Raw genomic sequence first — 12,604 nt, forward strand, 5'->3', positions numbered from 1 at the left:
TCATGCATTCACATCCTTCTTCCCCTGGACACATCCACATGCTCAAGGACAAGCCTATGCCCCACTCTCCCTGTGACTCAAATTCTGTGCCTTGGACTCCAAAACCTGACACCCATGATCCACATGCATTGTGTCCCTATACCAGTGTTAGCACAGCTTCTCAGCCAACCCATCTGTAATCTGCTGTGCCCTAACTCTGTGTTCTGTATGCTGCACAATGCTTCTATGCTCCAAGTCCTGCCTAAGATGAACCTTGACCCTTGGCCCCATACTGCATGTCCACAACCCCATGACCCACACTCCACATTCAGAGACAGCAGCCTAGAGTCCACTACCCCTGGATATAACTGCACCGCAAAATGTCACTGCCCTGATCTGTTCCTCCCCAAACCTGGCATCCTACTCCATGCCATCCTGCAAATAAATAGCTTTAGACTATTGATAGGAATCAATGTCCAAAGTAACCCTGTCAAGATATGTACATGCCATGAAGACAACAGAAGGTCACTAACCATATGAAGATGCAGACAAATGCAGCCCAGTTTAATGTCCAAATTAAAACACCAGAGGAGACACAGACTTTGGAACAACTTATCAAAGATGTTCATATAACTTTACTAAATAAAATCAGTGGTATGTTGAAAAGCCTTCAGTGGGGTGGCTAATGACATAAAGGAGATCAAGAAGACACTAGATGAGCATAAAGAGAAATTTGAAAGAGTAAACAGAAGAATAGCAGATGTCACAGAGATTAAAAATGCTGTAGACCAAATAAAAATATATACTAGAGGCCAACAGCAGATTGATGAGACAGAAGAAAGAATAAGTGAACTAGAGGACAGGACAACTGATTTGGAACACATAAAAGAGTAAATGACAAAAAAGATGGAAAAATTTGAATTGGACTTCAGGGAAATGATGGACAAACCAAAGCACACAAATAAAAGAATCACCAGTATCCTAGAAAGAGAACAGAAGAATAAAGGCCTAGGAAGACTGGCTGAGGATATAATGAGGAAAAATTTCACAACATTTATAAAAGGCATAAACGTGCAAGTCAAAGAAACCCAATGAACTCCAAACAGAATAAATCCAAATAGGCCAATCCCAAGACACATATTAATCAGTCTGTCAAATGGTGAAGAGAAGCAGAAAATGCTAAATGTGGCAAGAGAAAAGCATCTACTACATACTGGAGAAACCACATAAGACTGAATTTGGACTACTCAACTGGTACTATGGAGGTAAGAAGGCAGTGGTATGATATGTTTAAGATCCTGAAAAAGAAAGACTTCAGCCGAGAATTCTGTACCCAGCCAAATTGTCCACCAAAACAGAGGGAAAGATTAAAATTTTCACAAACAAGCAAAGGCTGAAAGAATGTGTCCACAAGAGACCAATTGCACAAGAATTACTAAAGGGAGTTCTGCCTGCTGGGAAAAAAACCAACAGCAACAGAAGGAGGTCTGGAGGAGGACACCAAATTGTGGAGTACCAGTAAGGGTAATCTAAATGATAAAAAGAGAAAAAGAAGATATAGATCTGGCAAATAAATCCAAAGGATAAAATGATGGATTCAAGAAATGCTTCTACAGTAATAACTTTGAATGCTAATGGAACAAACCTAACAACTAAAAGATACAGATTGGCAGAATTCATTAGAAATATGATTCATCTATATGGTGTTTACAAAATACTCATCTCAGACACAAGGATACAAATAGATTGAAAGTGAAAGAATGGAACTGACCCAAAAGGGAAAAAGAAGTGTAAATAAAAAAGTGTCAGTGACAGAGAGAGTTTAAATAGAGTCAAGAGGTTCTCTGGAGGTTGCTCTTATGCAAGCTTCAATTAGACCTTGATACCTATCATAACGTGCCAACCCCCAACTGGGAACATTTTAGACAATCCTAAAGAACACCTAGAACAATATATAAGATTCCACAAGGGTTCCATACTCTAGTGTAACTTTCTAGAGACCTACAACCTTCAGATGGGTCCCTGAACCAGATAAATCCTGAAACCTAGAGGACCCAGGCTCTCCAGAACATCAGATAGTTCCATCTCCCTACCTTGTACTAGTTTCAGACCTTTCAACATGAAAATTTAGAATGGCCATTGCCCAAACATCCCAAAAGAGAGGTGTTCTAGTTTGCTAGCTGTCAGAAAGCAACACACCAGAGATGGGCTGGCTTTCAATAAAAAGGGATTTATTAAATTAACATATAGTTCTTCAGAGGAAAGTCAGCTAATTTTTGACTGAGGTTCTTTATTATGTAGGAAGGCACAAGGCGATCTTCACTGGCCTTCTCTCCAGGCCTCTAGGCTCCAACAACTTTCCGTGGGGTGATTCCTTTCTGCATATCCAAAGGCCTGAGCTGAGTTGCAAGTGCTGAAGTGAGGTATGCTGAGCTGATTTGGCTGTGCTACATTGAGCTCTCTCATTTAAACAATTACCCAATTAAATCCAACATCATTCATTACAGCAGACTTGCCTCTTAGCTGACTGCAGATGTAATGAGCAACAGATGAGATTCATGTACCATTGACTCAGGACGACAGCAACAGAACTAAATGCCTTCACCTGGCCAAGTTGACAACTGAATCTAACTATCACAAGAGGGATAGAAAGATGAAAGGTGATGGAGGAGTTAGAAGAGATGACAGGGTTTAACAAATTAATATGATTGTTGAATCAATAAATTGATATATCTTTTAGTCTCCAGTATCTTAGTGTAGCTAGAAGTATAAACTTAAAGTTGTAGAATTGTAACCCATGTCAAACTCTGAGATATGTTCTACAACTAATTGTGGTGTTGTGCTTTGAAATTTATTGCTTTTTTGTACACATGTTATTTTTCACAAAAAGAGAGGAAAAGTTGATTCTTGTGAGAAAAAACCAATTAAGCCTTCTATTGTCTTATATTCTGGGGCAGGTAGAAGGAAAAATCAGAGAAGTTCATCTGGTAGCCCAAGACAGACTCTGGGATCTGTCCTGTAACTACCTGTTGAAGAGTGCTTTGAAAACTATTGCTTTTTATTCTTTGCTTTGTATATACGTTATAATATACAATAAAAAGTTAAGAAAAAGAAAGTGAAAGAATGGAAAAAGATGTTTCATGCAAGCTGTAACCAAAGGAAAGCAGGAGTAGCTATAGGAATATCAGACAAAACAGACTTTAAATATAAAAAACATCACAAGAGAAAAAGAAGGACACTATATATTAATAAAAGGGACAATTCATCAAGAAGAAATAGCAATCATAAATGTCTATGCTCCCAATCAAGGACCTCCAAAGTACATGAGGCAGATATTGACAAAACTGAAGGGAGCAATAGATATTTCAAAAATAGTAAGAGGCTTCAAGGCACTATTCTCTATAGACACAACAACAAGACAGAGGATCAGAAAGGAATAGAGAACTTAAGTAATTTGATAAATGGGTTAGACCTAACAGACATGTATAGATCATTACATCCCCAAATACCAGGACATACATATTCTGTAATGCTCATAGAACATTATCCAGTATAGATCATATGCTGTGGCACAAAATCATTATAAATTAGAACCACTGAAATTATTCAAAGCACTTTCTCTGATCAAAATGGAGTGAAGCTGGAAATTAATAATGAACAAAAGACTTATAGGAAGATGGCTGAATAGAGAAGCTTGAAATTAGCCCTGCTCCATGGAAACATTAGAGAAGGGACAGGAGGGTGACTAAGGTGGCAATTTGGGAGTGCAGCTGACCTAGGAGAGCCTTCTGCACCACATGGGGCAACCCTGGTTGCAGAGGCTGAGGCAGAAAGCTGGAACCTGATGCAGAGGTGCAGAGCCCACAGAAGGGCACAGATGGGAGCTGAGGTCTAGAAAATAGGCCAGACCATGTTCCTTGGGCATGCTACACTCACCAGCACAGTCCCATGAGTGGTGACACACCCCACTCCCCAAGCACCTGAACCCCATCACCCATTCCCATTCCCTGTGCTACAGATGCCCCCACCCCACAAGCCCCCAGTGCACCTACCTACCCCAAACCCACACCCAAGTTCAGCCAAACCCACCTCTCCTGGACCTCCTCCAAGCACTATCTCCCTGTCCCTGTTCCCTGCAGGCTGTTGCCAGTGCATAAAGGTTGCAGGCACTAACCTCCATACCTAGACTACACTATCCCCCTGCCCATAGTGTTGCACAGCCTCATCCTGCCCCCCCCCAGCTCTGTACATCAGCTTATACCACTCCTTTTCCCACATGTGCACAGGCCCCAAATCACATCATTTAGCTTTGGGAAGCACAGTTGATGGCAGTCCTAGAACCGTGCATGCACATGCACCTCAGCCACATTTCCAAGCTCTGAGAAAGTGCTGAAATGCACAGCTGGGTCACATCTGTCCCAACCCATGATGGCATAATGCTGACCTGCTGCCACAGCTCTACACATGTGCATGAAGGGCCCCATTTCTTAGTCCAGTGGACACCTGGTTCAGGTCCCCCAGACCGGTGAACCCACACAGCTTTGTACTCCCTGACTGCTGGGTGCTCACATTCACAAGCATCAGCATAACATCCCTAACCTGTGCTTATACTTGCCCTGAAACAAATCACCGCACTGAGTGCCCCACCCCATACCCTATTCCCTGCTCTACAACCATCCTGAAAACACAAGGCCCTAGACTACTAAAAGAAATCAATTCCCAAAATAAATAAATCAAGATATTTACATGCCATGAATGCAGCAGATGATCAATAAGCATATCACAATGCAGAAAGATACAGTTCTGCCTAATGACCAAATTAAAGCACCAGAGGAGACACAGATGTTGGAACAACTAATTAAAGATGTTCATACAACTCTATTTAATAAGATAAGTGGGATAGAAAACAACATGAAAGAGAGACAGTAGAAGAGCACAAAGAGGAATTTGAAAGAATAAATAGAAAATAACAGATATCACAGACATTAAAGACTCTGTTGACCAAATAAAAAAATATACTTGTGCTGGTTTGAAAGGATGTATGTCCCCTAGAAAAGCCATGTTTTAATCAAAATCCTATTTTGTAAAGGCAGAATAATCTCTATTCAATACTGTATGTTTGAAACTGTAATCAGAGCACCTCTCTTTAGATGTGATTTAATTAACAGTGGTTGTTAAGTTGGATTAGGTGATGACATGTCTCCACCCATTTGGGTGGGCCTTGAGAAGTTTCTGGAGTCCTATAAAAAAGGAAACATTTTGGAGAATGAAGGAGATTCAGAGAGAGCAGAGAATGCTGCAGCACCACAAAGCAGAGAGTCCACAAGCCAGCAACCTTTGGAGGTGAAGAAGGAAAATGCCTCCCAAGGAGCTTCATGAAACTGGAAGCCAGGAGAGAAAGCTAGCAGGTGACACTATGTTCACCATGTGCTCTTCCAGCTGAAAGAGTAGCTGTGTTCACCATATACCTTCTCAGATGAGAGAGAAACCTGAACTTCATTGGCCTTCTTGAACAAAGGTATCTTTCCCTGGATGCCTTTGATTGGACATTTCTAAAGACTTGTTGTAATTGGGAACATTTTCTCAGCCTTAGAGCTGTTAACTAGCAACTTATTACACTTCTTTTTTTAAAAGCCATTCCATTTCTGGTATATTGCATTCCAGCAGCTAGCAAACTAGAACAATGCCAAAAGCATACAACACCAGATTTGAAGAGACAGAAGAAAGAATAAGTGATATAGAGGACACAACAATTGACTTCAAAGACTCAAAAGAACAAATGGCAAAAATGATGGAAAAAATTGAGTTGGATCTCAGGGAAATGATAGACAAAACTAAGTGCACAAATATAAGAATCATTGGTGCCCCAGAAGGAGAAGAGAGAAGTAGAGGGCTAGGAAGAGTATTTGGGGATATAATGGAGGAAAACTACCCAACCCTCATAAAGGACATAATATAAAAGTCAAAGAACACCAATGAACACCAAACAGAATAAATCCAAATAGGCCTTCCCCAAGGCACATACTAATCAGTCTGTCAAATGTTGAAGAGAAGCAGAAAATCATAAAAGCAGCAAGAAGAAAGCAATCTACTACATACAAGGGAAACCAAATAAGACTGAGTTCAGACCACTCAGCTAGCATCTTGGAGGTGAGAAGGCAGTGGAAGAATATATTCAAGATCCTGAAAGAGAAAGACTTAAAGCCAAGAATTCTGTACCCAGCCAAATTATCCTTCAAAATTGAGGGAGAGGTTAAAGTTTTCACAGACAAAGAAGTGCTGAAAGAATGTGTCAACAAAAGACTGGCCCTACAAAAAATACTAAAAGGAGCTCTGCTGGCTGAAAAAGAAGAGACAGGAGAAGGAGGTCTGGAGGAGGGCACAGAATTGAAGAGTACCATTAAGAGTAATTTAAAGCATGTAAAGAGAAAGGTGGAAAAGAATATATAGATATGACAAAATAAAAATATAAGATGGTGGAATAAAGAAACACCTGTTCAGTAATAACTTCAAATATTAATGGACTAAACTTACTAATTAAAAGATATAGATTGGCAGAATGGATTAAGTAATGTAATACAGCTATATGCTGCTTACAAGGCATATTTGTATCCTTGTGTCATGTTAGACACAAGGATACAAATGGATTGAAAGCAAAAGGATGGTATAAGATTTTCCACACAAGTTGTAATCAAAAGAAAGCAGGAGTAGCTATACTAATATAGGACAAAATAGACTTTAAAAGTAAACATCATAAGAGATAAAGAAGGACATTATATACTAATTAAGAGGTCAATTCACTAAGAAGTTATAACAACCATAAATGTTTATGTTCCCAATCAAGGAGCTCCAAAGTACATGAGACAGAGTTTGGCAGAACTGAAGGGAGCAATAGATGTTTCAACATAATAGTGGGAGACTTCAATACACCATTCTCCTCTATAGATAGAACAACCAGACAGAAGATCAATAGGGAAATAGAGAAGTTAAATAATTTGATGCATGAATTAGGCCTAACAGACATATATAGGCCATCGCACACCAAAGCACAAGAATATGCACTCTTCTCTAGTGCACATAGAACATTCTCTAAGATAGATCATATGCTGGTTCACAAAACAAGTCTTCATAAATTTAAAAACATTGAAATTATTCAAAGCATTTTCTCTGATCACAATGGGATGAAGCTAGATCTCAATAACCACCAAAGAATGAGAATATTCACAAATATATGAGGATTAAATAACACACTTTTAAACAACTAGTGTGTCAAAGAAGAAATTGCTAGCGAAATCAGCAGCTATCCGGAGATGAAGGAAAATGAGAATACAACTTATCAGACCTTTTGGGATTCAACAAAGGCTGTTCTGAGAGGGAAATTTATTGCCCAAAATGCCTGTATTAAAAAACAAGAAAGAGCAAAAATAGAGGACTTAACAGCACACTCGGAGGAACTTGAGAAACAACAGCAAACTAATCCCAAAGTAAATAGAAAAAGGGAAATAACAAAGATTAAAGCAGAGATACATGAATGTGAGAATGAAAGAACAATCGAAAGAATCAATAAAACCAAAAGTTGGTTCTTTTGAGAAAATCAATAAAATTGGTGGGCCACTAACAAGACTGACAAAGAAAAAAAGAGAGAGGATGCGAATAAACAAAATCAGAAATGGGAAGGGTTGTGTTACCACAGGCCCTGAAGAAATAAAAGAAATCATAAGAGGATACTATGAGCAATTTTATGCCAACAAGTTAGGCAACTTAGATGAAAGAGACAAATTCCTGGAGACACACAAACAAGCTCACTGACTCAGGAAGAAATAGAAAATCTCAACAAACCAATCACAAGTAAAGAGATTCAATCAGCCATAAAAAAATCTACTACAGAGAAAAGCCCAGGGCCAGATGGCTTCACAGGTAAATTTTATCTAACATTCCAAAAAGAACTAACACCAATCCTGCTCAAACTTTTCCAAAAAATCGAGGAAAAAGGAACTCTACCTAACTCATTTTATGAAGCCAGTATCATTTTAGTATGTAAAGATGGTATAAGAAAGGAACACTACAGACCAATCTCCCTAATAAACACAGATGCAAGAAATCTCAATAAAATATTAGCAAATTGAATCCAACAACACATTAAAAAAATTATACATCATGACCAAGTGGGTTTTATACCAGGATGCAAGGATGGTTCAACACAAGAAAATCAATTAACGTAATACAGCACATTAACAAATCGAAAGGGAAAAATCACATGATCATCTTGATTGATGCTGAACAAGCATTTGACAAAGTTCAGTATAATTTTCTGATTAAAAAAACATTCTAAAAGGTAGGAATCAAAAGTAACTACATCAGTATGATAAAGGGAATATATGAAAAACTGATAGCCAGAATCATACTCAACGGAGAGAGACTTAAAGCATTCCCCCCTAAGATCAGGAATGAGACAAGAATGTCCACTGTCACCACTATTATTCAACATTGTGCTAGAAGTTCAAGGTAGAGCAACCAGGCAGGACAAAGAAAGAAAAAGCATCCAAACTGGAAAGGAAAAAGTAAAACTCTCATTATTGGCAGATGATGTGACAGTATACTTGGGAGATCCTGAGAAATCTACAGCAATGTTACTTGAGCTATTAAACAAATTCAACAAGGAGGTGGGACATAAAATTAAAGTGCAAAAATCAACAACATTTCATTATGCAAGCAATGGCCTAGCTGAAAAATCAGTTAAGGAAAAAATACCATTCAAAATAGCAAATAAAAGAATTAAGTACTTAGGAATGAACTTAACTAGGGATGTAAAGGACTTGGATGCAGAAAACAGCATAACATACCAAAAGAGATCTAAATAAGTGGAAAGACATTCCCTGCTCATGGCTAAGAGGGCTAAATATAGTTAAGATGTCAATTCTCCCCAAACTGATCTACAGATTCAACACAGTACCAATAAAATTTCAACAACCTACCTTGAAGATTTGGAATAGCTAAAGACCAAATTCATCTGGAAGGGAATGAAACCCTGAATAGCTAAAATCATTCTAAAAAAGAAGAATGAAGTGGGAGGATTAACACTCCCTGATTGTGAAATCTATTATAAAATCACAGTGATCAAAACAGCATTGCATTGGCACAAAAATGGAAGCATTGAGCAATGGAATCAAATCAAAAGTGTAGAAATAGAGCACCAAATCTATGGTCAACTGATTTTTGACAGGGCCCCAAATCCTCTGAACTGGGATGAAATATTCTTTTCAATAATTGGGCATGGAAGAACTGAAATCAAAAGCCAAGAGAATGAAAGAGGATCCCTATCTTACAACCTACACAATAATTAAATCAAAGTGGGTCAAATACCTAAATATAAGAACTAGCACCATAAAGCTTCTAGAAGAAAATGTAGGGAAACATCTTCAATACTTAGTAATAGGGGGTAATTTCCTAAACTTTACACCCGAAGCAAAAGCAGCAAAATAAAAAATAGATAAATGGGATCTCCTCAAAATCAAATGCTTCTGAACTTCAAAAGACTTTGTGAAAAAGGTGATGAGGCAGTCACTCAATGGGAGAATATATTTTGAAATCACGTATTGGACAAATATTTGATTTCCTTTATATACAAAGAAATCATACAACTCAATGACAAAAGAATCATCAACCCAATTATAAAATGGGATAAAGACATGAATAGGCATTTTTCTAAAGAGCTAATACAGATGACTCAAAAGCACATGAAAAGATGCTCATTTTCATTTTTTACAAGGGAAAGGCAGATCAAGACTACAATGAGATACCATCTCACACCTATAAGAATGGGTGCTATTAAACAAACAGGAAACTAAATATTGGAGAGGATGTGGAGAAAATGGGACACTTACACCCTGCTGGTGGGAATGTATAATGGTGCAGTCACTATGGAAGACTGTTTTGCAGTTCCTTGAGAAACTAAATATTGAGTTGCCCTATGACCCAGCAATAACACTACTTAGAACATACCCAGAAAAGCTGAAAGCAATGACACAAACAGACATTTGCACAACGATGTTCAAAGCAGCATTATTCACAATCACCAAAAGATGGAAACAAACCAAATGCCCATCAAGAGGTGAGTGGATCATCAAAATGTGGTACATACATTTGATGGATATATATACATACAATGATATATACATACGATTATGCAGCAGTAAGACAAAATGATGTCCTCAAGCACATGTCAAGATGGATGAGCCTTCATAACATAATGCTGAGTGAAACAAGCCAGACACAAAATTAGAGATACTGTAGGATTCACTTTTATGACCATGTTAAAGGTAAAACCAGAAGCTTATAATACCGAATATAAGGGGTTTAGAGATACATAAATGCTAGAGATGGGTGGATGGTTAGCTAATCAGGTTGTACTCCAATGTAAGGGAATAGATAGAATTGAAGGCAGATATCTAGTGGGTCTATAAGTAATATTACCATATTGAAGATGAACAAGATAGAAAGGGGTTGTATACACCTAAAGGTTCCATGATTAATATTAAAAATATGAATTAGTTCTTGCAAGAACTGTTTCAAAGGTATGATTCATGTACAAAGGCTCTTTAAGTTCAGGGTGCAGGGGATAAACTGTTACTGCATGCTATGGACTATGTTTAAAAGGAAAGCATCAGCACTACCACAGCAACAGCAGAGGTGTGTAATGGGGAGAGGGACAAGATTTAAGTTTAGATTTCATATTTGTTGAGGGTGTGTTTACTGGTTTTCTTTCTCTTGGGAACAATAAAATTATCTAAAATTGAGTGTGTTGATGGACTGTGAACTTTGGTCCCTCTACATGATACCTGATGAATGCAGGTGGATGAAGGATGCACTGACAGAGAAGTAGAATGAAAAATAATGGTATATACTTATGAATGAATGTTGTGCTGCTACAAAAAAAAGGAATGAAGTCATGAACAAGCTCATGAATGAATGTGTGGGACATTTGGTGAGTCAAAATAAGCCAGAAACAAAATGAAATGCTTTCAATCTTCAAAAATACTTGCAAGAAAACAGGGGCCTAAATTGTAAGCTTTTATAGAAGACACATTTAGTCTGGAGGGTAATTATAATTTCTGGATTTCAAAAGGCTGATATACATATATATGTATAATGTGATATTTAGAGATAAGAATAAGCCAATCAGATTGGGTTTAAAGTAATTCAGAGCACAGAGGTAAGGAAGACAATGTCTTTATATTGGAACCACACATACTCCCTGAGACCAAAGGAAGAAAGGTTTATTTGGTCTGGAACTGAAATTTTCTGTAGCAAATAATCTAACTCAATCTATATGTGTAGATCATTTGACCAGTTGAAACACAGGGAGCCCAGAATAAGAAAGAGGTCCTTTAATCCTGTATAGCTTAATGCAATTCCTAGATGCATCCTCAAGTATATTAAGCAGATGATTAAAAAGTATTGGCAAAGGCCCTTGAGGGATGGGAGAAAAATTATAGAACTATTAAACTTCACCCCTGAAACTGTGTAAAACTTTAGAGACACCCAAATCAATAGGCCATGCCTTTGATTTTGAGGCTTAATCTTGTGAAGCTTATGCAGATAGCAGAGAAGCTTAGACTACCTATAGGTATGCCTTAGTGTTACTTCAGGAGAAACATCTTTTGTTGCTCAGATTTCACCTCACTCTCCCTAAGCTCAACTCTGCAAGTGAAATCATTGCCCTCCCCCCATGTGGGAAATGACATCCAGGGGTGAAAGTCTCCCTGGTGATGTGAGAGATGAATCCAAGGGATAAATCCAGCCCTGGCACTGTGGGATTAACAATTTTATCCTGAGCAAAAGGGGGAAAAGAAGTGTAACTAATAAAGTATCAATGGCAGAGAGTTCATACAGTGTTGAGAGACTACTTCAGAGGTTGTTTTTATACAAGCTTCAGTTAGACATTGCTACCTATAATAACATGTCAAACCCCAATGAGGAACATTCCAGCCAATCTTAAAGAAAACGTAGGGCAATATATAAGATTCCACAAAGTTTCCATGCACTAGTGTATCTTTCCAGAAACCTACAACCTCCAGATAGGTCCCTGGACCATATAAGTCCTGAAACCTAGAGGGCCCAGTCTCTCCAGAACATTAGATAGTTCCATCCCCCTATTCCAAATTAGTGACAGACCCTTCTAATATGAAAAAGTTAGAACGGCCATAGTCCAAGCACCCCTAAAGAGAGGGATAGAAGGATTAAAGGTGATGGTGGAGTTAGATGAGAAGTTATGATTTAACAAATGAATATGATTGCTGAATTAGTAAATTGACATCTCTTTTAGTCTCTGGTATCTTAGAGAAGTATAAACCTAAAATTGTGGATTTGTAACCCATGTCAAACTCTGAGATATGTTCTACAACTAATCATGGTGCTGTGCTTTGAAATTTATTGCTTGTTTGTATACATGCTATTTTTCACAAAAAAAGGAAGAAAATGTCAATTGTCATGATAAAAAAATATTTAAGCCTTCTATTCTCTTATATTCTGGAGCAGTTAGAAGGAAAGATCTGAAATGATTTTATGGTAGCACATGACAAACTCTGGGATCTGTCCCGTTACTACTTTTGAATAGTGCTTTGAA

At 38.0% G+C, this 12,604-nt stretch overlaps 1 long non-coding RNA gene across 1 annotated transcript in view; it reads right to left on the reverse strand.

The window, feature by feature from the left end:
• Positions 1-12,604, reverse strand: part of LOC143669797 (uncharacterized) — a 36,723-nt gene that overhangs the window by 16,490 nt on the left and 7,629 nt on the right. The window contains exon 3 of the long non-coding RNA XR_013169067.1: positions 10,160-10,231. This is a non-coding gene — a long non-coding RNA (uncharacterized LOC143669797). The remainder of the gene's footprint in view (positions 1-10,159; positions 10,232-12,604) is intronic.

The sequence above is a fragment of the Tamandua tetradactyla genome, chromosome 26 (genome assembly GCF_023851605.1).
Source record: "Tamandua tetradactyla isolate mTamTet1 chromosome 26, mTamTet1.pri, whole genome shotgun sequence".
Classification (NCBI taxonomy): domain Eukaryota; kingdom Metazoa; phylum Chordata; class Mammalia; order Pilosa; family Myrmecophagidae; genus Tamandua; species Tamandua tetradactyla.